Below are 12,302 nucleotides of genomic sequence, written 5' to 3'. Positions count from 1 at the left end.
CTTTTTTATGTCATATATCCTACATTCTACGATAAACAGTTATTCAATGCATTCACATGACCAATAAACTTGAAAAAGATTTCGGCTACACGAGAGAGTAGAGATATTTTGATTTAATATATGCTTCACGTAACACTACAACAAATTGTGCGATATATAACTTTCTAAAGACAATCGCATTTCCAAAGGAAGCTACAAAAATCTATTTTCAGCAATGCTTGTATCACCAAAGGAAGCAAGGGTACCTCAATGTACCCTTAAGGCGCGTTCACACTCTTGCAACCGAGTACGACCGAGAAAGACTTCTTGGGACCGGATGCACTGAGCGGAGCTGGTCCTAAGAGATCGCAAGAGGCTTAAAAAACCGGTTTGGTCTCTCTCGGTCGCACTCGGTTGCAAGAGTGTGAACGGGCCTTTATAGCAAAGACGACTGTCGGGTGTTTAACCAGCTTCACAGCCTACAAAGAAAGCATACCCGGCTTTTTGGAAACGTATTACACCTTATGCGCCAAATTTACTCGGAAGCCGAGTGCGCACGTTCAACCGCACCTTACTCTCGCAGTCTTTCTTTTGATTTCATTGGGAGGGGGATAGCGCGAACGCAGTCCCCCACTACCAAAAATTGCATGCCCCATCTGTCCCAGTTTGGGATAGTGGCAGGGGTCAGCACGGCCGAGGTGCAATGGCCGCGCCTCTCCCTGGAGGCACCTCCTCGCTGATCAAGGTAGCCCCGGCACCAGGTAAGTATGATTGTGCTAGTCTCAAAATTCCGCCGACATCGACACGTGACACCCGTTAGGCTTGGTGACCATTGGCGTTCGGCTAACTTAATAGACCACACCGATTTGAATCCTTCGCATATTACTGAGCAGGACAGGTTTCGAGCAGGCTATGGGTCGATCTGTTATGGCAATTCAAGGCTACAAGCGAGACTTGGCCATTGTCGGACTTTTATCTTATCGATCTGGCAATACACCGAGCGGTTGGTAGTAATCTTGAGCACTCATAGATGGCGCCATGAGGCCTCACCTAGGTGGCGCGCGCCACAGTCGGAGCCGCAGTGCATCCATTCATCCATTCATTCATTTAAAAATATGGCGCTTTCCCTGAAAGCTGGCTCAAACAAACGTCTGTCTTGAAGCCCGGAAAATACTGTCATATGGCGGAAAAGCCATTCCCACGAAACATTTGGCGGGAAGTGAATGTTTTATTGTGATCTCAGCTTGATGGCATATTCCGCGATATTTGAGGTACTTTAAGGTAATTTGACCAAGTATCGCTGCAGGCTGCACATTTAGACCGCTATTCGAAGACGTTTGAGTTTGAACGTAAGTTATAAAGATTTCCAGAGAAATTAATAAAAAAGATGAATTTCCATATATGATATTTATACATTGACTCGCCAAAAAATCACCAAACACATATTTTCCTTGGCAGGTATCATGCGAATATGGGTAGAAGACTGCAGGGCAATGAGCTTTTATGAAATTTTCTGCCAACAAATTTATAATTTACTGAATATTTATGAACAAATGTTTTTAGGATATATAAACGGTATCAAATGTTATTTCGTAACATTACAACAATGTTACTGGATTCTTTTTTGTGTACATCTGATTTTTACGATATATCAATTTCATACCTATATATTTAGTCAATTATAATAGTATTGAGAAATCATATAACGTTATATTAACAGGAATAAGGAAATAGTGTAGAAATATATGAATATAATATAGACGAAGTGTATAAATATCATATTGACAAAGGTCCGGTCGAAAGAATTCACGGTCCGGATCTAGTCCGTGGTTTGAGGTATAGAAACCCCTGCTCTAGGGTGCTGTTTCAAAGGCAGCAAAAAAGCATGCTGTACAGTCCAAAAAGTACACATTCGAACAATGAAAAAAGAATCTAAGTAATTGGAGTGAAGTCTAAAATAGGATTAGTATCAGTTCCAACACATACCAATAAAGGAACTTGTGTAATTATTTCAACACAAAACTAAACAACATCGTTAAATTATCCGACACACTCAGCAAAATATGAAAGAAGACCGCACTGAAAAATATAGAATTCATCGTACTCATTCTAAAGGCACTGATATAATACTTTTTGTCTTTTAACCTTTCACCTTAAGGTGGGTCATACATGGCACATTCTTGTCAACAATGTACAAAATATTACTTGTTTTTTACTCAAACTGCATACGGATCGTGATATGGCACATAGTGTTTAGTGTTTTATCACCATTACATATATAGACATTCTTTCATCAAATGTTGTTTCGTAACATGCCAACAATGTTACTGGGTTCTTTTTGTATACTTCTGAATTTTACGATATATAAACTTCATACTTGTGTATTTAATCAATTGTAATAGTTCAGACAAATTATGTACATTATATGAATCATTATATGAAACTATGAATCAATTGTAAAAATATGAAAATGTAATCATTATTATATAATAAATCTTTTTTTTTCGTGCCCTCAAAGAACGTTACGGTCTAATATAATAAATAAAGTGCGTAAATATTACATTGACAAAACATATACATATGAAATGTACTAAGCGGACTGCGGTCAGCCGCGGGCCGGTCGGAAAACTTCCGCTGGCCGGGATTTGTAGACCCCTGGTCTAGGGTGCTGTTACAATGGTGGCAGCTTTGCAGGGATTTCCCTAGACCCCCCTAGCTCTCCTGAACACCTCCCCTTGAATCTAAAAAAAAAGGAAAAAAATAAAATAAAATTCTTTTTTTTTAGGTTAAGTAGAAAACACCACCTCTCAGATGTATATTTAGAGAAAGGGAAACATACATTACGGGTATGAGCATTTGGTTAATAGACATCTGTAGTTTAGCTAGTGGACTAAAAAAGAAACAGTTTTATATTTTATCTAGCCTCGCCTCGCCTCGTATCGCCTCCCCCCCCCCCCCCCCCCCCCCTTGATTAGAATCCTGGGGAAACCCTTGCAGCTTTGAGAAAAAACATTTTGTACATTCCTAAAAGTACACATTCGAACAATGGAAAAAAAGGAAACCGAAAATGATTGCGATTAATACACCAGATCAAATATGATTGAGTAGCAGTTCCAATACATGCTAATAAAAAAGTTGTGTAGTTATTACAGCACACAGCTAAGCAGTATCAACAAAGTGTTCGACACATAAAGGAAATGGTGAAAGAATATCACAATCCAAAAATGACTACATCCAACTCAATCAAAAGAAAATTGTAGAATATTTTTTTCTCTTTTATCCATTTACCTTATAGTGGGTCATGTGTTGCATATACAAGTTAACAGTATAGTGTTTTTCACTCAAATTGCATGCAGATCTAGATATGGCGCATAGTTCCACTTCCAATGCCTGCCAAATCGCCCCATCTATTCTATAGTAACTGATGGCAGCCACGTCGTTATTTTTTTTTCTTTTTTTAGCTTGCCACTTAGAATGATTTTTTTACTTACATACTTAATTGCAAATTAAAAAAAAAAAATTCTGCTCATGTAACTTACTGCAGTAATTCAGAGGCTGTTTGTCGTCTTGAGGATGCACTTGGCGTTAAAAACATTAATTTTTATTATATATTTGTTTTGATTATGTTCCAGATGTGGCCCAGCTTACAGTCTGGTATAGAGATGGTAAAATAATGGAATCGTGCTTACAATCACTCAAAAAATGCTTCAGCTACCCTTGGTCATAGACATTCTTCACTCTGTGAAGGGGGCGTTACAGAATCTCGATCAGGACATGGAAGAGATATGATAGCATAATTTCATGTCCAAGGTGAAATACTGCATCTGCGGTCCGTCCAATTCCTACACAAGAACTTATAAATTCCACTTCTGAATGGAAACTTGGCCACGATTCAATTTGTCAAACTGGAATGCGAAATCCTTTATGGTCCGCCAAAATTGCCGTAATGCTCTTTTCTACATCATTACTTTTTAATGTCATGTACCCTAACTATTATGGTTTATTGATTTGATTTGAACGAAAACAGTTATTCAATGCATTCAGTGACCAATAAATTTATGAAAATGTTTGGCGGAAAAGATTTGAGATACGAGTTAAAATACCACTGCATATTGTACTTTTTTCTAGAAAATCTCATTTCTAAGACGTATTCTAGAACAATACATTTTCAGCAGCTTATAAGGCCATAACAGAGGGTAACCATATCTGATCGTTCTACCAAAGGGGGCTATGATCTCCAACCAGCATGAGTGCCTACAATGAAAGGCGATACCTCTGTTCTTTCTAAACATCTATTACAATTATACCGAAAACAATAAGTTCATAAAAAAAAACTGAAATTAGTGTGAGATTACACACCCCTATCAAATAAGGGGGAGCGATCTGTCTGCTATATTACAATAATTCTTTCTTTTGATTTCATTGGGAGGGGGATAGCGCGAACGCAGTCCCCCACTACCAAAAATTGCATGCCCCATCTGTCCCAGTTTGGGATAGTGGCAGGGGTCAGCACGGCCGAGGTGCAATGGCCGCGCCTCTCCCTGGAGGCACCTCCTCGCTGATCAAGGTAGCCCCGGCACCAGGTAAGTATGATTGTGCTAGTCTCAAAATTCCGCCGACATCGACACGTGACACCCATTAGGCTTGGTGACCATTGGCGTTCGGCTAACTTAATAGACCACACCGATTTGAATCCTTCGCATATTACTGAGCAGGACAGGTTTCGAGCAGGCTATGGGTCGATCTGTTATGGCAATTCAAGGCTACAAGCGAGACTTGGCCATTGTCGGACTTTTATCTTATCGATCTGGCAATACACTGAGAGGTTGATAGTAATTTTGAGCACTCATAGATGGCGCCATAAAGCCTCGACTTGTTGGCGCGAGCCACAGTCAGAGCCGCAATGCATCCATTCATCCATTTATTCTTTTAAAACATGGCGCTTTTCCTCATCGGCTCAAACATCTGCCCCAGAGCCGGGAGAATAGTACCATATGGGGAAAAAGCATACCCACAAACATTTTGCGGGAAATTAACGTTATATTGCGATGTTAACTTGATGGTGTATTTAAGCTATTTGATGTATTTTAAACATATTTTGACCCAGCATCGCTGCAGGCTGTACATTTAGACCTCTGTTGAAAGACATTTTTGTTCGAAAGTTTGTTAGAAAAGATTTCTAGAGGAATCGAGAGAATATTTCAACCTCTAATTTTCATGAAACATTAAAAAAATGACCAAACACTTATTTTCCTCGCCAGGTATCATGCGAAGCTGGATAAAATGCAGCAGGGCAATGAGGTTTTATTGAGTTTCTGCTAACAGATTAAGTGAAATTATACATTTACTGCATATGTTCTTGAAGAAATATTATGAAAACACTCTTGTTCAGTGTTTCAGAATTATTATATATACAGACGTATTATCATTGTTAAATCGTAACTTGCAAACAATATTACTTGGTTCTTATGTGTACGTTAGACTTTTACAATATATAAACAAAAATATATTTTCTTAATTATAATATGAACTAATTATATAACGGATATTAAAAATATAAATATAGCATAAAATACGTAAATACATTATAGATATAAGTAAAGATGTTAAAAAATATATATCTATAAAATGAAAAAGATGATATTGGTATTGATAGGGACAAAGATTAATTCATTTCTTAATTTATTTATCTTTAAGGGCTCTTTGAGAGCATTAGATAAGGGAGGTGTGATCAGGGATTATGCAAAAGATGCCAAATCTCAAAGCATGGTTAAGAATGTCATTTTGCACTCAAGACATTTTCAAGGATTTTATGCAACATCGAAATGTTGAAAAAAAAGCTAAAGATGTAATTTGAAGACAAAGTATATGCACATGATATTTAACAAATGTAAATATATGTATTTATGTCCGTATATTAAAATTTAAAATTTGCCAAGGCTGCGACGTTTGTGTATTATTAAATTTTACAATGATCATTAAAAGGAAGTGAGTAATTGCCCGAGTCATTGTCCGATGTATCATCCAATTTATGTAATGTCCCATTTATGAATATTACGCCCCATTAAACTCGAAGTATAATAAATAAAAAATGAAACCTTATTATTTTAAAATTTGCTTTCAAATATAAATAAATAAAACTTTAACTCTAATTATATAAATACATGAACTTTAAGTCAAGGATGAAGAAAGAATAAACAATTAAAACAGGGACAACACAACCACATCTTTCAACTCGTCTGTTGCTAGTTGAAAGATGTGGTTGTGTTGTCCCTGTTTTAATTGTTTATTCTTTCTTCATCCTTGACTTAAACCAACACACTCTTCTACCAAGCATGAACTTTAACTTCGCAAAATCCCAGTGTAAAATTTACAAAAAATAAAACATATTTCTAAAGATTCTCGGTAACATCCCAAAAATGTTAAAGCTATATTATCTCAAAATAATTCCCCAAGGTTACGTAGGTTCTGTTTGTCATATTACCTCTCAAACATGTTATTAGTGCTGCTTGCACATTGTTTTTGTTTGTATTATCTTCAGACACGCCATTAGCATTACGTAACCGCTGAACCGAAAGGGAACGAAGCGTGCAATGGTGTTCATAGAAAATTTAAAATCAAGATTAAAAATGATAATTTTTGTGCTTTGTAATATATGTGTATTCGTGTGTCTTGAGTGTGATCATGTGTATTTTTGTTTCCCACCTATGACATTTTAGTGTTATTCAAATGATGCAGCGAAAAAGGACTACATTGTTCTTCAACAATTCAAAGGAAGCATATTCTTATTATTTTTCTTTTGGTTTCTCGTCGCCTGACTTAACGGGTCCTGTCCTTCAATTCTCCTATTGGCATCGACAGACCGTTTTTTCTATTTTGTTTTCAATACATGTGTTGAACAAAGAAATTATTATTATTATTATTAGTTGATGATGATGATAGTTTTACTTAAGTTCTAAATTCTTTATACTCAATTGCATAAAGGAGGTGAAAGTTTTTTTTAAAGGAACCTTACATTTCGTGGTTGTATGCTGGCATTTTGGCAGCAGTTAAAGAAAAGGAGCTGGCATATGGGCTCGCAGCAGGAATAACCCAAGGAGTAGGCAGCTAGGGCAGTAATCTAAGACAGCCAGAAACCGTGCCAACGCCATGCTGGGTTTGAGGAAAATAATGATATTACAAGACTACATTTCGTGAATCATCTCGTTACCTTTCCAAGATATGGAGCCTTATAAAGAAGCTCCGCGGAATACTTCTAAGGGCAACCTTCGAATTGGATTTTTTTTTTTGGACGCAATGCATTCTCTCTTGCAAACAAATTTAATGTATATTTCGCGTTGTTTTCGGGAGTTGCCGAATATCAAGGGGAAAGAACCCTAATACTAAAGCGAATTGTAGTTCCGTCGGCTTTCCTTGCGTGCTTGGACAGGCAGGAGTTATATTCTAAGATATCCAGCCTCAGCTCCAACAAAACGGCCGGTGGCAACAACATAGGTACGGGTGAGCTTCGAAGAAACTTGGCACCATATGTAATGTGTTGCTCATTATTTTAAACGAAATACTAATTTCTTCCTGCATACCAGACAACCTGAAGACTGCAATGGCTAAGCCGTTATTCAAAGGGGGACCCAGAGGAAATTTCGAAAGTTATCGCCCGATATCAATCTGGCATTCGTTGTCTAAAATTTTGGAAACGAAGTTGTTCAACGTTATGACCTCATTTATGAGAAGCATAACCTTATGTCTTCCTGCCAATACGCTTTTGTCAAGGATCGCGGGTGCACACACCCTCTACTGGAAGAGCTATCAGACGTGTCGAACACCAGTTTTGACAAGAATCAAATCTCATGTGCTTTTGTTTCGTGATGTCTCCAAGGCAGTTCGGCACGGTATGTCATAAAATACTGCTTCGAAAACTGAATATTTATAGTTTCAGAGGTCCATGTCTTTCATTTATTTCAAAATATTTAACTAACCGGTCTCATAGGCTTGGGTTGGTGATAGAAACAGTTCTAAAGCTTGGCTAAGAGAGGGCGCACCGCTGGGTTCTATTTTGTCGCCTCTATTTTTTAGTATTTATGTTAACGACGTGATATCTTGTATATAGAACTGTACCCTTTGTCAGTACGCGGATGACACCCTGCTTTTATCTCGTCATATGCAAAATAGTAGTACCCTTATAGACATGCTGCACGAGGACGCCCTAGACTTGTTAAATTGTTTTCCCATCGAAAGTTATTAACATCAATTGCTCAAAAACAAAAATTAAAAAAAAAGTGTGCTGAGAATAAACGGGGGCATTTTCTGCCGGATACTACGAGCGCCATCTCTCGTCCGCGGCCCACGCGCTTCGGCGTGCATCCTCGGCCGCCTCGGCTTAAACCCGCCCACTACAGTATCAAGAGGAATATAGCACCCGGAATCTACGGCATTCACGTTGGCGACTTATGTCGCATCTTCGACTTCATCAAAGATGTTCTTCGTTTGATGATAAATAATTTATGCCATCTGGTGCTATTCCCGCTAACCTGAAGACTGCGCTGGTGAAACCCCTTTTTAAGAGAGGTACGACAGTAAAGGCCCGTCCACACTCTTGCAACCGAGTACGACCGAGAGAGACCGAGACTTGTTAAAACCTCTTAAAATTTCTTAGGACGAGAGAACACACTGGCACGCTGGCGCCATCTATGCGGTGACCCTGGAACTGCATTTCACAAGAGCGAAGGTTTTGCGGTATTTCCGAGGTCAAATGTGCGTAATACCTATAAGAAAGGCTCGTTTATAATGTTGACAAACATTTTTAGAGCCAAGAAAGAAAGGATAATGCTCGAGAGAAATAGAAAATATGCCGGACCGCCAAGTTTACACTGCTACACAATAAATAGCGCCAGTGTATCCTCTCGTTGTAAGAGGTTTTAAGGAACTCAGTTCCTTAAAACCTTATTAGGGAGGCACTGGAGAATCATCTATACATGGCGATGACAAGTTTTATTGAGAGCTGCCATATTTTGTCATATACCCAGTATGGCTTGGTGCCTGGTCAAGGTACTCAGATGATCCTTGAAGACTTTGCCGATCTAATACACACCGCATCTGACAAATCTATTCACACGTACTATTTTTTGGACGTTTCAAAAGCGTTTGAAACGGTCAGGCACAAGGTGCTTCTTAGCAAATTACATAATTTTGGCTTCCACGGTACATATCATGTTCTAGAAAAGTTCTCTGCTGACCTTTCGCAGATCATATTTGTCGGAACTTTTATAAGTCCCAGCGCATCGATAAAAGCCGGTGTCCTACAGGGTTCGTGCTGTCATTACCATGGGCGTACCAACCGGGGGGGCAAGGGGGGCGCTTGCCCCCCCCCAGATCTCGGAGTGGGGGGGCAAGGCTTGTGTTTTGCCCCCCTGAAACGGCCGCCACTGGGCAGGGCAAACAGTGGCCGGCGGCGCCCAAGGAATACCAAGGGCACCGCCCCCCGACCCGCACGGGCATATTTTTAACACGCAGGCTATACAAACCCTAGCAAAGACGTTCACGCCGGATTGGCTGGTTCGTAGAGATAGGCGCTGGCGCCGTCAACATAAACAGCGGATACAATGGGAGTTTCCGAAGCGGTAGCCTAACTTAGTGGTAAGATGTCTGCCTCATACGTATCAGACCCGGCTTACTTCTTTTATTTTTTTCCCTTGAACATTTTGTTTTGCCGAGGCATTTGGCGATATTTACGACATTTTGTTTTTCACGATTAACACTGAAAAAAAAAAACGAATGTTGTTGGCGAAACATCGCTGAGCTAAATCGTACCTTACGGAAGTGCATGGATGACAGCGGCGCTTGGGTTGCCGACTGGACGCCGCGAAGCGGGCTAAGTGGGTTAATAGTTTTGTAATTAGCAGCCGCACACTGTCGCCGCGAAGCGGCGTGAACGCAGGCGCGGGAGTGACTTAACGCGCTTCGAATGATGCACGCGCCGTCCGAATCCGAAATTTTAACTTCCCGCGCGTTGCCGAGCAGCCAATCCGGCGTGAGCGTTGTTGCTAGAGGGTCTATCGCCTGCGCCGTAAAAAGAGCCAGTGACCAAGCGCCCGGTGCGCATACACAATTGGCCCTCTCCCTCCCCCCCCCCCCCCCCCCCCCTTTTACAACGCCTATAAACACACACGCCGTGAAAGTTAGTGATGGACCGAATCTGTCGAACTTCGGATACGGCAAAGTTCCGCACATGCCGAAATTTTGAAGGAAAGTTCGGCAAAGATTCGGCAAAAATCTGGCAAATGTCTGCGCACGCGCACGAACGCGACGGGGCCATGGATCGGAAATGGACGCCGCGCAGTCGCGCGGTTACCATCGCACAGTTTAGTACAACCAGCGGTTATGGCGATGTGTGGAGCAGGCGACACGGTAACTGTGCGTTTGTGAGCTTTTGGCGTGTGCTTCTCTTCAAAATTTTCTGCCTCAAGAACAGAAAATCGACGAGTAATTTACGCACTTCACTGCGCAAGTGACTAATGATGCGGTGCATTCTGGATAATGTGAATTTCCTTTTACCTTTCCATTGATGCAACGAGGTAGTTGAAACATTGACTGACAAGTGACAATTACGCTCAGGATGCGCAACCCACTGCCGTCAAACGGGGCAGAGTCACGAGAGCCTGAAGAATGTATGGGATGCTGCTGGCATCCTCGTCATAATGTAATACATGTTTTCCCTTCTTTTCTTTCCTTTTTACGTACTTTCTGTAGTTTGTATATTCTGTATATTTGTCTGTTTTGTTTTTTCATATGTGGTGGCGGGCTGGCAGCAGACATGTACAAGCTACTCAAAAAAAGTAAATAAGTTAAATTACTGAGTACTAGCCTCCAAAGTAATGAGTAGAGTAGAAATTACTCAAATTTAGAGTAATTCAGTATATTACTAATTACCGTAAAAAAGTAGCAAACTACTTTTGAAGTTACTTTTATTTTTTTCTATCCTAACAAGAAAGTACTCACATGGGTTTTGATGCGTCAGCGAAATTCTGTTAGCCGAATATAAAGCGGCTTGTGTTTTCACAGAAATGCTTTAATAGCTGGTTCTGCGTCTGCATTCCTAATTGATGCGTACTTCTTTTTGGTCAAGGATGTACTGCGGATCTATCATTTCACCTTTGAGGTTTAGCACTGCCTCAGCTTGATTTTGCAGACAGTGTTTGATTGCTTACAATCTGGCGTAAAGTACGTCTAAAAACCACTTGGAAGTACAAAGTAAATGAGAGGTTATGTACTTCAAGTAAAGTAGCAAGTACACCGGGTGCAATGTACTTGAAGTGAAGTACTATAAATACAATGTACTTCCAAAGTAAAGTAGAAGTACTTTTTAACACACTCTTTTAAAATGTCCTTCCATTCCCTATACTGCGTTTTTTTTTTCTTTAACTGGTTGGTATGCATTGCTTCAGGGGAAATCGGAGGTGCATCAGTTTTTTTCGGAAAGTGCGGCAAAATTGGAGCTGCATCACTTTTCTTTTTTTCTTTTTTTTTTTTGGGGGGGGGGGGGGGGAATGGCGGCAACTAATACGCCATAGGGTAATTGCTTTATTCTCGCCGACGAACCATTTAACACGATCAACTTATAAGACACTTATTTGTATCGGTCTTATAGCCGCCATTTCTTCACTCAGAGAAATGACCAGATGACGTCTCGAAAGACAGCACTCTCCTACGTCAGACCGTGGTGGTGGCGCGTCGGACGCACTTCCGGCTTGGGGCGGTGGGCAGAAGTCGCCGTGTGAGACATGCATTCTTGTGTTCTTTTCGGAGAAACCAGACAGAAAACCTGCGTTCTCGTCAAAATGCTGCGACGGGGGTTGTACCAAAAGTTTCAAGAAAGGTTTGACGATCAGTTTTCATGTGTTTCTGCCTGCTCCGTTCGTCCGAGTACGTGGATAGTAGCCGTGAAAAGGGTAAACCAGACGCTGTCGAACTACGATTGCTTGTGGGGGCAACACTTTATGTTCGCCAGATGTATTTGTTTTGTTCCAACATAAACGAGAGAAAACCGCGAAGTTGTCCGGGCCACCCGCGGGTTCAGTGCGTCTTCAAATTCACACGGCCGCCTGATCGTTCGAACTTTCGTCTGCTCTTTTGAACTTGTCTGCTTTTTGTCGATCGTCTGCTCGTTCAAACAAAAGCGGCACGTAGACCAAACTTTGACCCGGTGATTGCAATAAGAAGTAATTGCAGGCCTCAAACGACTTAAGTAGGCTCGGTGTAAACAGTACATACAAGATGTTGATCATTGGTACCAGAGGCCATCACCGACTTGTTACGCTTGGTCTGTT

At 40.5% G+C, this 12,302-nt stretch overlaps 2 non-coding genes across 2 annotated transcripts; both read right to left on the bottom strand.

The window, feature by feature from the left end:
• Positions 1 to 584: 584 nt before the first annotated feature.
• LOC120837903 lies at positions 585 to 748 on the bottom strand. Its single transcript, XR_005715011.2, has one exon. It is a non-coding gene; the product is annotated as a U1 spliceosomal RNA (small nuclear RNA).
• Positions 749 to 4,406: 3,658 nt separating this feature from the next.
• Positions 4,407 to 4,570, bottom strand: LOC121834695. Its single transcript, XR_006077316.1, has one exon. It is a non-coding gene; the product is annotated as a U1 spliceosomal RNA (small nuclear RNA).
• Positions 4,571 to 12,302: the final 7,732 nt, after the last annotated feature.

The sequence above is a fragment of the Ixodes scapularis genome, unplaced genomic scaffold, assembly GCF_016920785.2.
Source record: "Ixodes scapularis isolate PalLabHiFi unplaced genomic scaffold, ASM1692078v2 ptg003287l_1__unscaffolded, whole genome shotgun sequence".
In the NCBI taxonomy this organism is placed as follows: Eukaryota; Metazoa; Arthropoda; class Arachnida; order Ixodida; family Ixodidae; genus Ixodes; species Ixodes scapularis.
This window is presented reverse-complemented; position numbering and strand designations above follow the sequence as displayed.